Genomic DNA, 11965 nt, shown 5'->3' with positions numbered 1-11965 from the left:
CTTAAATAAAGAAAAATTTAGAAAGCCATAAGGGTGTGGGAGTAGAGATTCATTGGCTTTGTTTTGAGAAGGTGTATGAAATTTTCAAGGTTAAGTGAAAATACAAAAGTAGTTACACAGAAAATACCTGGCCTGGAATGGTCACACCCAATGAGCTATCAAGAGCATCTAGAGATTGGGGGTGGACTGTCAGGAACATAAGCTGAAAGAATTTAAGAATATTAAGCGAAGAAGAACTACATATTAGAAAATTAGACAATAAGGAACCCTCAGAGGATCCTCTTGTATCCCACAACAAAGCCAGCCTATGCATGTCTGTCATAGAGCAACATTGGCAGTCGGTCTTAGCTCTCCACTCTGAGGGTGCCAAGAAGCACATGCAGAATTGCTATGATGTACTGAGATATAGATGGTTATCTGATTCTATCTCCTTTCATACTATAAAGACCAAGTAAAGTAAAGGGAAAGAAAAATGAGTAAGTTTTTGAAGGTCCCAAATCCTTAAGCGAAATCTGAAGTTGGATGCAAGAGAATGGAAACTGAGCAGTAAATTGAATACTTGACTTAGAAGCATGAAATTCAGTTATATTGGCATGGACTTCTTTGTGACTGTATTTACTAGATACCTAGTACCTCCTAAATTATTAAATATTGGTATTTAAAAGTCATTATATTTTTGCAAATAATCGCTCCTCCCCATTTAAATTCCTCCACAAAGAAGAGTATATGACTAGCCTGTTTATGCTATGACTGGTCATGTCACTTGTCTTGACACAGAGCATATCAGACATGATGTAATCAAAAATTTTAAAAGCCCCTGCTGGGTTGGCTAACTCTCTTCCACTTCTTTCATTCACCATGAGAGAAACATGCTTCTTTGGGTGGTCCTTTATCCAAAGATAATGGAGGATACATAGAGCAAGATTAACCCAGTTCAAAAACTTCAGCCAAGTCTAAGTTAGAACAATTGGATTCCTCCAGCCAACTGAATTATATGTAATACTCAGATAGATATTATTGCAGTCATTTCACCATATTAATAACCACTGGGTTGTTGATTTTTAAAAATAATTTACTTTTATTTATTCACTTGCAAGGAGAGGGAGAGGGAGAAAGATGGAAAAGGCACAGATAGAGAATGGATGGGCATGCCAAGGCCTTCAGCCACTGCAAACAAACTCCAGATGCATGTACCACCTTTTGCATCTGGCTTATGTGGATACTGGAGAATTGAACCTGGGTCCTTGGGCTTTGCAGCAAGCACCTTGACTTAACATTTCTCCAGACTGATTTTTTATTTAAAATCCAAATGGTACAATGATCATAATTGCATGTCATTATCTATATAAGAAATTACTTCTATAACCAAAAGAATTTCTGGACAAATACCATTGCACATTTAAATCTTGCTAAGAACTACTAAGATAATTTTATATATCAACTTGTCACACAAAGACTAAACGTTGCTCAAAAATTGTATAAAACATGTCTGGGTGGATCTGTGGGAGTGTATCTTAAATAGATAAGCATTTGAACAGTAGAAGAAGTAAAGATCCACCCTCACCACAGCGTACTGGCATTATCCAACCTGTTGGGAGCTCAGTAAAAGAAAAAAAGTAGAAAAGGGGCAAGTCCACTCTCTTCTTGGCTTGGTTACTCATTTTCTCCTGCTGTTTAGAATTTTGGAATCTGGACCTACCACTCACCACCTCAAAGTTCCCACCAACACCACAGTGCTGATGTCTTTGACTTTAGACTGAATATACCACTGGTATTCCTGTTTCCACAGTTATGGACAACATGTCATGGGCTGCTGAGCTTCCATGATTATATAAACCAGTTCCCATGATAAAGCTTCTTACCTATATTCTCTATACAGTGTATTGGTGCTATTGAAAAAGTTTTACACACTGCCTAAACTTCATAGAAGGATATTGCTTATGTAAGGACATTTGTTATAGGGCACATTTCTCTTTATTCTGCTAAAACTAAGGCTTATAATCTTTTAAATTTTAAATTTTACCAAATTGGTAGGTGAAAATCCAGTGTAAAAATAATAAAGTCTTAAAATATACTTATGTTACCCCTGGTCTCTGGGGATTTCCAGGTTCTTGGTACTTTATTCAAAGAATAAGAAATAACACAAATTTTTATAAAGCAACAAGAAGCGTCATTAAGAACAAAGTGACAGTACACTATCAAGAGAGACTGCAGGCCACATGTGTGGAGCAGGACTCAGGGGCCCTGGTTTGTGCCCATGTCTTGCTCAAGTGCATTGTGAAGAAAGGGTGTGTTATTGCCCAAGTAAACCAGTGTTCCAAGCTGCTAAACTATTTCCCTATGTCAGCCTGCCCCAGCTAGGAAAAATAAGTTCTAATGTTAGGCAACATAGTTAGGTACCTATAGTTTGAAACTTACATTTTATGAAGAACTAGAAGAAACAAGTTTAAAGACACCAAACACAAAATCATAAATGCTTAAGGAGATGTAAATGCTAATTTTCCTATTTAATCATTGCATATCATATAGTTACATGTATGAAATTATCACACTGTACTCTACAAATATGTACAATTATATGTGTCAAGAATTTTTAAAAATGATAATGCATGCCAACTTGGAAGAGTTTCTACAATTCAACTGAAACAGTAAGTGAAGGACTACATATAATAAATTCATTTCTTATACATGAACACAAACTTACACATCCTTCATTTATAAATGTGTGTGTGTTTGTGGAGGGGCATGCTTCAAGACTATCTTACATTACTTTATAAACATGTGTGTGTTGGGGGGGGGGTAATACCTTAAGTCTGTCTTATGTCTGTAATTTATATTCCTCTGTGTTGTTTAACATTTCATGATTATGTAATATTTTATGATCAAAGCAAGTGATAAAGATAAAAATGGTTTAAAAATATGAAACAAAGACTTTCATTTAAGATGGCGGCTTAGGTACCATGCCAAAGCAGCCTAGGGGGGAAAAAGACAGAAAAAACTCAGCAAAATACACACTTTTACTAAAAAGTGAGGTGTATATGAAATCAAAATGGCAGTGGAGAAGTAGAAGAGATCTAGAGCCCACACAGGCTGGCAAAAGCGGCCCCAGCAGGTCCACTGACCAAGGCAGTGGCAGCACATCAGAAAGCTGCCAGGCTCAGCTCTAGCCACAGTAAAAGCAAGGTGAGGGGAGCTTCCACTGACAGTGGAGCTCTCTGCAACTCAACGTGAAGGGAGAGCAGCAGTGAACAATGGAGGAGCAGACTACAAGGTAGAAGAACACGTGGAACAATGAGAGAACTAGAAGAGCTGTGGCTCCCTCCCCTCCCTCACAACCTGTGCCCAGCTCCAGCGATCAGAGCAGCAGTCCCAGGACCCGGCCATGCCAACTTGAGCTGAGAGTGGGACTCAAGCAGGAGCAGAGTCCGGCAGCAACATCAGCGGCACTGGCACCAGTAGCATATATATGCACCTAACATGGGGGCTCCCAAATTCATAAAACAAACACTATTAGAATTAAGGTCACAGATAACACCAAAGACAGGGGTGGTGGGTGACTTTAACACCCCACTCTCATCAATTGACAGGTCATCCCGGGAAAAAATAAACAGAGAGGCATCTGGACTAAATGAGGTCATAGAAGGAATGGACCTAACAGATATTTACAGGACATTTCAACCAAAAGCTGCAGAATATACATTCTTTTCAGTAGCACATGGAACATTCTCTAAAATAGACCATATATTAGGACACAAAGCAAATCTTGACAAGTCAGGAAAATTGAATTAATTCCTTGCATTCTATCTGACCACAATGGAATTAAACTACAAATCAGTAGCAAGAAAGGTTATAGAGCATACACAAAATCATGGAAACTAAACAATACACTACTAAATGATGAATGGGTCAATGAAGAAATTAAGATGGAAATCAAAAAATTTATAGAGTCAAACGATAATGAGAACACAATATATCAAAATCTCTGGGACACAATGAAGGCAGTTCTAAGAGGTAAATTTATAGCCTTAAGTGCCTAAATTAAGAAATTAGAAAGGTCACAAGTAAATGACCTAATGCTTCACCTTAAAACCCTGGAAAAGGAAGAACAAGGCAAACCAAAAATCAGTAGATGGGAAGAAATAATAAAGATTAGGGCAGAAATTAATGAAATAGAAACAACAACAACAAAAAAAAAACAATCGAAAGAATTAATGAAACAAAGAGTTGGTTCTTTGAAAGGATAAACAAGATTGATAAACCCTTAGCAAATCTGACCAAAAGAAAGAGAGAAGAGACACAAATTAATAAAATCAGAGATGAACAAGGTAACATCACAACAGATTGCAGAGAAATTCAGAAAATCATAGGGACATACTATAAAAGCATATACTCCACAAAGTATGAAAATCTGAAAGAAATGGATGATTTCCTTGATCTATATGACCTACCTAAATTAAATCAAAATGAGATTAATCACTTAAATAGACCTATAACAAGCATGGAGATCCGAACAGTTATCAATAATCTCCCAACTAAAAAAAAGCCCAGGTCCAGATGGATTCACTGCTGAATATTACCAGACCTTTAAGGATGAGCAAACACCATTGCTTCTTAAGCTTTTCCAGGAAATAGAAAAAGAAGGAATTCTACTGAACTCCTTCTATGAGGCTAGCATCACCCTGATATCAAAACCAGGCAAAGATAGAACAAAAAAAGAAAATTATAGACCAATCTCCCTCATGAACATAGATGCAAAAATTCTCAACAAAATATTGGCAAACAGAATACAAGAGTATATCAAAAAGATCATTCACCCTGACCAAGTAGGCTTTATCCCAGAGATGCAGGGATGGTTCAATGTACACAATTCTATAAATGCAATACATTATATAAACGGGTTGAAGGACAAAAATCACATGATCATCTCATTAGACACAGAGAAACCATTTGACAAAATCCAACATCACTTCATAATAAAAGTCCTACAGAGACTGGGAATAGAAGGAACATATCTCAATATAATAAAAGATATTTGTGACAAGCCTACAGCCAACATATTACTAAATGGGGAAAAACTGGAAGCTTTTCCACTGAAATCAGGAACAAGACAAGGGTGTCCACTGTCCCCACTTTTATTTAACATAGTTTTGGAAGTCTTAGCCATAGCAATATTGCAAGAAACACACATAAAAGGGATGCAAATTGGAAAGGAAGTGATCAAGTTATCATTATTTGCAGATGCCATGATTCTATATATAAAGGACCCTAAAGGCTCTACTAGCAAACTGTTATAGCTGATCAAAACCTACAGCAATGTAGCAGGATACAAAATAAATACATAGAAATCAGTAGCCTTCCTATATGCTAACAACAAACACACAGAGGATGAAATCAGAGAATCACTCCCATTCACAATTGCATCAAAAATAAATAAATAAATAAAGTTTCTTGGAATAAACCTAACCAAGGAAGTAAAGAATCTTTACAATGAGAACTTTAAAACACTCAAGCGAGAAATTGCAGAAGACTCTAGGAAGTGGAGAAACAACCCTTGTTCGTGGATTGGAAGAATTAATATTTTGAAAATGGCAATCTTACCAAAAGCAATCTACTCATTTAATGCAATCCCTATCAAAATTCCAAAGGCATTCTTCATGGAAATAGAAAAAACAATCCAAAAATTCATTTGGAATCACAAAAAACCGTCGAATATCTAAAATAATACTGAGCAACAAAAATAAGGCTAGTGGTATCACCATACCTGATTTTAACCTATACTACAGAGCTATAGTAACAAAAACAGCATGGTACTGGCCCAAAAACAGACAAGTAGACCACTGGAACAGAATAGAGGACCCAGATGTAAGCCCAGGTAGCTATAGCCACCTGATATTCGATAAAAATGCCAAAAATATTCATTGGAGAAGAGACAGCCTCTTCAGCAAATGGTTTTGGGAAAACTGGATATTTATGTGTAGAAGGATGAAAATAGATTCTTCTCTCTCGCCATACACAAGAATTAAGTCCAAATGGATTAAAGACCTTAACATCAGACCTGAAACTCTGAAACTGCTAGAGGAAAAAGTAGGGGAAACCCTTCAACATATTGGTCTTGGCAAAGACTTTCTGAATACAACCCCAATTGCTCAGGCAATAAAACCATCGATTAACCACTGGACTTCATAAAATTACAAAGATTTTGCACTGCAATGGACCCAGTGAAAAAAGCAAAGAGGCAACCTACATAATGGGAAAAAATCTTCTCCAGATATATATCTGATAGAGGATTAATATCTAGGATATACAAAGAACTCAAAAAGTTAAATAATAAGGAATCAAACAAGCCAATCAAAAAAATGGGCTATGGAGCAAATAGAGCATTCGCAAAGGAAGATATACGAATGGCATGTAAGCATCTAAAAAAAAGTTCTACTTCACTAGTCATCAGGGAAATGCAGATTAAAATTACATTGGGATTCCATCTCACCCCTGTCAGATTGGCCACCATCATGAAAATAAATGATCATAAATGTTGGCAGGGATGTGGAAAAAGAGGGACCCTTCTACACTGCTGGTGGGAATGCAATCTGGTCCAGCCATTGTGGAAATCAGTGTGGAGGTTCCTAAAACAGCTAAAGATTGATCTACCATATGACCCAGCTATAGCACTCCTAGGCATATATCTTAAGGAATCATCTCATTTCTTTAGAAGTACATGCTAAACCATGTTTATTGCTGGTCAATTTATGATAGCTGGAAAATGGAACCAGCCTAGATGTCCCTCAACTGATGTGTGGATAAGGAAGATGTGGCACATTTATGCAATGGAGTTCTACTCAGCAATAAAGAAAAATGAAGTTATGAAATTTACAGAAAAATTAATGGATCTGGAAAGGATTATACTAAGTGAGATAACCCAGGTCCAGAAAGCCAAGCACTACATATTCTCCCTCATATGTGGATCCTAGCTACAGATGATTGGGCTTCTGCATGAGAAGGAAAATACTTATTATCAGAGTACAGTAAGTTAAAAAGGAGATATAAAGGGAAGAGAAAGGAAGGGAGGAGGGTACCTAATAGGTTGATATTGTATATATGTAAGTACAGTGGTTGAGATGGGGAGGTAATATGATGGAGAATGGAATTTCAAAGGGGAAAGTGGTGGGGGCGAGGGAGGGAATTACCATGGGATTTTTTTTATAATCATGGAAAATGTTAATAAAAAATAAATCTTGAACATGAAATCTGAAATTATAAATATATATATATATATATATATATATATATATATATATATATATATATGTATATGTATATGTATATAAAATAAAAATAGGCAATCAAGTTTCATGCCAAAAAAATATGAAACAAAAGTCTTCATTATCTGGAGTTTTGGATCCATACTGTAATCTAAGTTTCTCTTATTTCCTTTTTTTATTTATAACAGTAAATTATTCATGTGATATGTCACAATTTTTGTGTATCTGGTATTTTTGATTAATGTAAATAAAGCTTGAAATAGCAAATATTTTATGTTTAAAATCAAAAAAAGTTTTTCAAGGCAGGCAATAATAATCCTCTCACTAATTAAAGAAGAAAGAATGGAAAAGTTTCTGCTACATGCATCTGTGATTGAGTTTGGGACAGTATCCATGTAATGTTAATATACTAAAAAACAAATAAGTTACACATTTCCATTAGTGTTCAGGAGGTTTTAAGTCTCAAAGGTCTGTGTTTATTAGTTTTTAAAGTCTTTAGTAAGCCAGTCTAAATTTCTAAATTAATTTTATAAGAGAAAAAATAATTTGTCATTGAGATGTTTATCTTCTGTTTATATATCGAAAACCATCTCAAAATTAAATTCACCCCTTTATTTTTAAGTCAAGTACATGACTTTATAAAATATCTTTTAGTGGCATTTGATAATCAACATACCATAATTTTCTAAACTAGGAAAAAAGTAAGAAAACCAAGATTTGCCTTAACAAATAGCAATCTCATGAATTACTCTTTTTAAATTCTTCATATAAATTATGCCAACATTTCTGCCATGGTTTAACTCATGCAGTGAATAAGAGGTTACCCTATCTATGCCAACAGTACACTTAGAAATTTGGGACCCAATTAGGAAAACAATCATGAGAGAAAAGCAGAAAAGGTTAAAATCCCTGTAAAGCTAAGAACAAAGAAAAAGGTCATACACAAACACACACACATGGAAGGAGGGAAAGAGTGAGAGAGAGAGGAAGAAGAAGAAAATAATGTGAAATTTATGATCTAGTTTCAGATGAACAAAATACAATATACTTCCATAAATGCATCAACAGAACTGCATGCATTGAAACATGTTTTTGAAAAAGCTCTCAGTGTAGAACATATTTTCTTCCTGACATATCCTGAATTCAACTTCTGAGCTTATTATCAAATCCTGAATCTGGGCATATGTTTAAGTCCTTTATTGTGTATAAAAAATAAAATATGGTTGAGTGTGGTGGCACACACCTTTAAACCCTAACACTTGGGAGGTAAGAGGATCACCATGAGTTTCAGGCCACCCTGAGACTATATAGCGAATTCCACTTCAGCCTGGGCTAGAGTGGGACTCTACCTTGAAAATAAATAAATACCTTTGATTTGAAACTCAAGATATCATTGAATTTCAAGGTGGATCCATAGTATGTGTGCCAATTGCTAATTCATAAACTATTTGATAAATTAGAGGGAATATTAGGTGAAATTTGCAGATAACAATTATTATGCCTCATTTCCTGCATTTTGAGTTAACCCAGAACCACAGCTGTTTATGGCACATCTTTCTGACTGTAGAAAATTTAAATGCTCACTTCTGGAGGTAGTGGAAGGTGGCTGTGATCCAGCTGTTTATACAAAGGCATGCTTGACACAGCTGCAGTTAAGATTAGAGTCTCTGCTTTGTGTCTACACATGCTAACAGGGATTCAAGGCTTTTTTATACTGAAAATCAAATATGTAGGTCACCAGTTCTTGGCTCAAAAAAAGTTAAATAAATGGAAGCAATGGTCACTCTTTGGAGAGACAAGTACAAGAAAGAAAAGCTCCTATATTTCAAGGCTTCTTTCATTTTCCACCAGCTCTCATCATTTGATAATTGGACTAATGTCATCTCCCTGCCTTTTCCCCTTTATCACTATAAACATTCACATGGCCTGTCTGTCCCTCACATACACAGGCCAACCTCTGCTGTCAAACACGTTTGCATTGTTCTTTGCCCTGTTGGAATATTTTTATTCTCTCTCTAATCCTACTGCTGCATCTACTTGGAATTCGTTTTCTCTCCTGAAGGTAGGTGAAAGCTTTTCTTAATGACCTGATACTCTTTCATCAAATGTATCTCTATCTGACACATCTGAGTTTCCATTCTGTAGTCCACCCAGATGTGTTTTCAATACTTTCATTTTCTGATCACAGGACTCTCATTTTTAAAAACCTTTTAGAGAAAGGAATTTTCTTTTTGTACAGTAAGGGATACTTACAAATAAGATCTTTACTACGCTTAGAAGATACTCTTCTTGTAAGCATTTGAGAGTATAAAAACAGGGCTCTCCCAAGGCAGTCTTTTTTAGGTACATAAAACAAAAGGTAGTTTGTGGCACTGCAAAGTGAAAAAATAACTGCTGAGAAGGTATGCATCAGAGGAAACAGCACATGTAGAATATGGAAGCAACATTGAAACACATTTTCAAAGAGAAAAAGTCCTCAGGAGAATTAAAATATCTGCCATTATAAACTATAGGAAAAGAATGATGCTTATACTAAGTGTATGAATTGCCAACCAATAGAATGTGTTCATGAGATATAATTACAAGCAGAAATTACTACCTGTCATTAAGCTTTATTAAATTTACCAAATAAGTGTGAGAAAAATGCCCCTGCTGAATCTTTTACACTTCCTAACTTCATATGTACTCATCCTGAAAACTCAAAACATTTTTCACACCATATGGAATAACTAAACCCCAAGTCAGAACTCAGAGCTGCATTTCTGCCCACTGTCCCAGGATACAGAGTACAGCTGAGAACAAAGGCAGAGTGTGGAACACAGTCTTCCCTTCCCTGGGCTCAGATAGCAGTGGTGCAGCCAAATGGAATGTCACCAAACTTTCTAAAATGAGTAACACAGTGTGAGCACTGTTCCCTTGGGAGCTTTTTGTTAGATTCCCTAACAACAACAAGAACAACAACAACAACAACAAAATCCTGAGAAAGATGACCATTTGTTTTGACCTAAGAAAACTGCAGAAAATTGCAAATATATAAGAATAGCTTAAAATATAAGCTTGGATTTTCCACAAAGATGATAATCAAAAAGAAATAAAAATTTATTGAATGCTGGTGATTCGTTCTTTTAGCAACATTTATTGCATGTAAATAAAGTGCCAAGAATTGTGTTAGATGTTTTCACATCACTCTCTCCTTTGGTCAAGAACAACATGAAATACAGATGACTTTATAGATTAATAGCTTGCCTGGCATCACACTCCAGCAGAGCCTTTTACGCAAGAAATATTCATTAAGCATCTGCTACATGCTTTCACTTTCTATGCACGAGGATGAACCATAAGTATTTTGTGGGATCTACAATGGGAGAACAAATTGGAGTCATTATAACACATGTCCAAAATCTTAAAATTATAAGTATAAATATTCTGGAGCCAACCCTTATAGACAAAAAAAAAAAAAAAAAAGCTGGTTGTTTGTATTTCTTCCCAAAATCACATTTGGTAATATTGCAGGTACAATGAAACTAGCCACAGTGGAATCATTTTGACCTTTGACCTTGGTAAATGGCAAACACTACAATTGAGTGGATGTTTGCTTTTATATTGGCTTGTTTTCCAAGCAATTCTTGTTAAGCATTTACTAGCACAGTACTGCTTGTAAAACCTTACTATTGAATAAGTTCTGTCTTCCAAATGTGAAACCATACTTTCTTAATCTTCAGGGCCAAGTTTAAATTTCATATTGTTCCACACTAGAATTTGACAGAGAAGAAAAGCCATTCCCTAGATTTTAGCCTACAGGCTACACCCTGAAGCCCTCCATTTTTCCTCCCATCCCAATTATTCCTCATGCACAGTGATGAAATTTTTTTTTTAATTTTTACTTATTTGAGAGCGACAGACACAGAGAGAAAGACAGATAGAGGGAGAGAGAGAGAATGGGTGCGCCAGGGCTTCCAGCCACTGCAAAGGAACTCCAGACACGTGTGCCCCCTTGTGCATCTGGCTAACGTGGGACCTGGGGAACCGAGCCTCGAACCGGGGTCCTTAGGCTTCACAGGCAAGCGCTTAACCGCTACGCCATCTCTCCAGCCCCTGTGATGAAATTTTTATTGGTGTCCTTGACATCCCCTTGGGCATATTTACTAGTGAAGGAGGACATCTCAGTGGATAAGATGAGGGAACGGGACCATTCATAGACCCTAGAAGCAGACACAAGTCTTCAAAGATCCTAGAACATTATCTCAAGTAAAGGCTATGGACTACGTCTCTGGCTCCATAAATAAGGCAGCTTTTATGAGTGGTACAATGAAAGGTGGATGAATGGGACCCCCACTGCCTGCCAAGCCTTCCAGAGCCCTCATGGAGGACCTCTACTGGGTCAATATAAAACACACAAATAATTTGAAGAATGAAATTGTCTGAATTTATATTCCCCTTTTCAGCACAAGTAAAACGTTATTATCATTTATGTTCATTTGTTATTTTCTCAGAGCATAACAAATACTTGAAGATTCCATTACTAAAATTTTATTACTTAGCTATCAATTTAGTTATAAAAAAGTGCTAATATTTATTTATTTCAACATTGTTGTTACTGGAAAGTCCGAATAGAGCTCCTATTTGTTACAAGTGTTCCTTTTCCACCTCTTCTGATGAATCTTTTTGAAAATTTTAGACTGGCCTTGCTCCTTGCTCTGAGTTCT

Source organism: Jaculus jaculus, chromosome 8, assembly GCF_020740685.1.
Source record: "Jaculus jaculus isolate mJacJac1 chromosome 8, mJacJac1.mat.Y.cur, whole genome shotgun sequence".
Classification (NCBI taxonomy): domain Eukaryota; kingdom Metazoa; phylum Chordata; class Mammalia; order Rodentia; family Dipodidae; genus Jaculus; species Jaculus jaculus.
Note: the sequence above shows the minus strand (reverse complement) of the source record.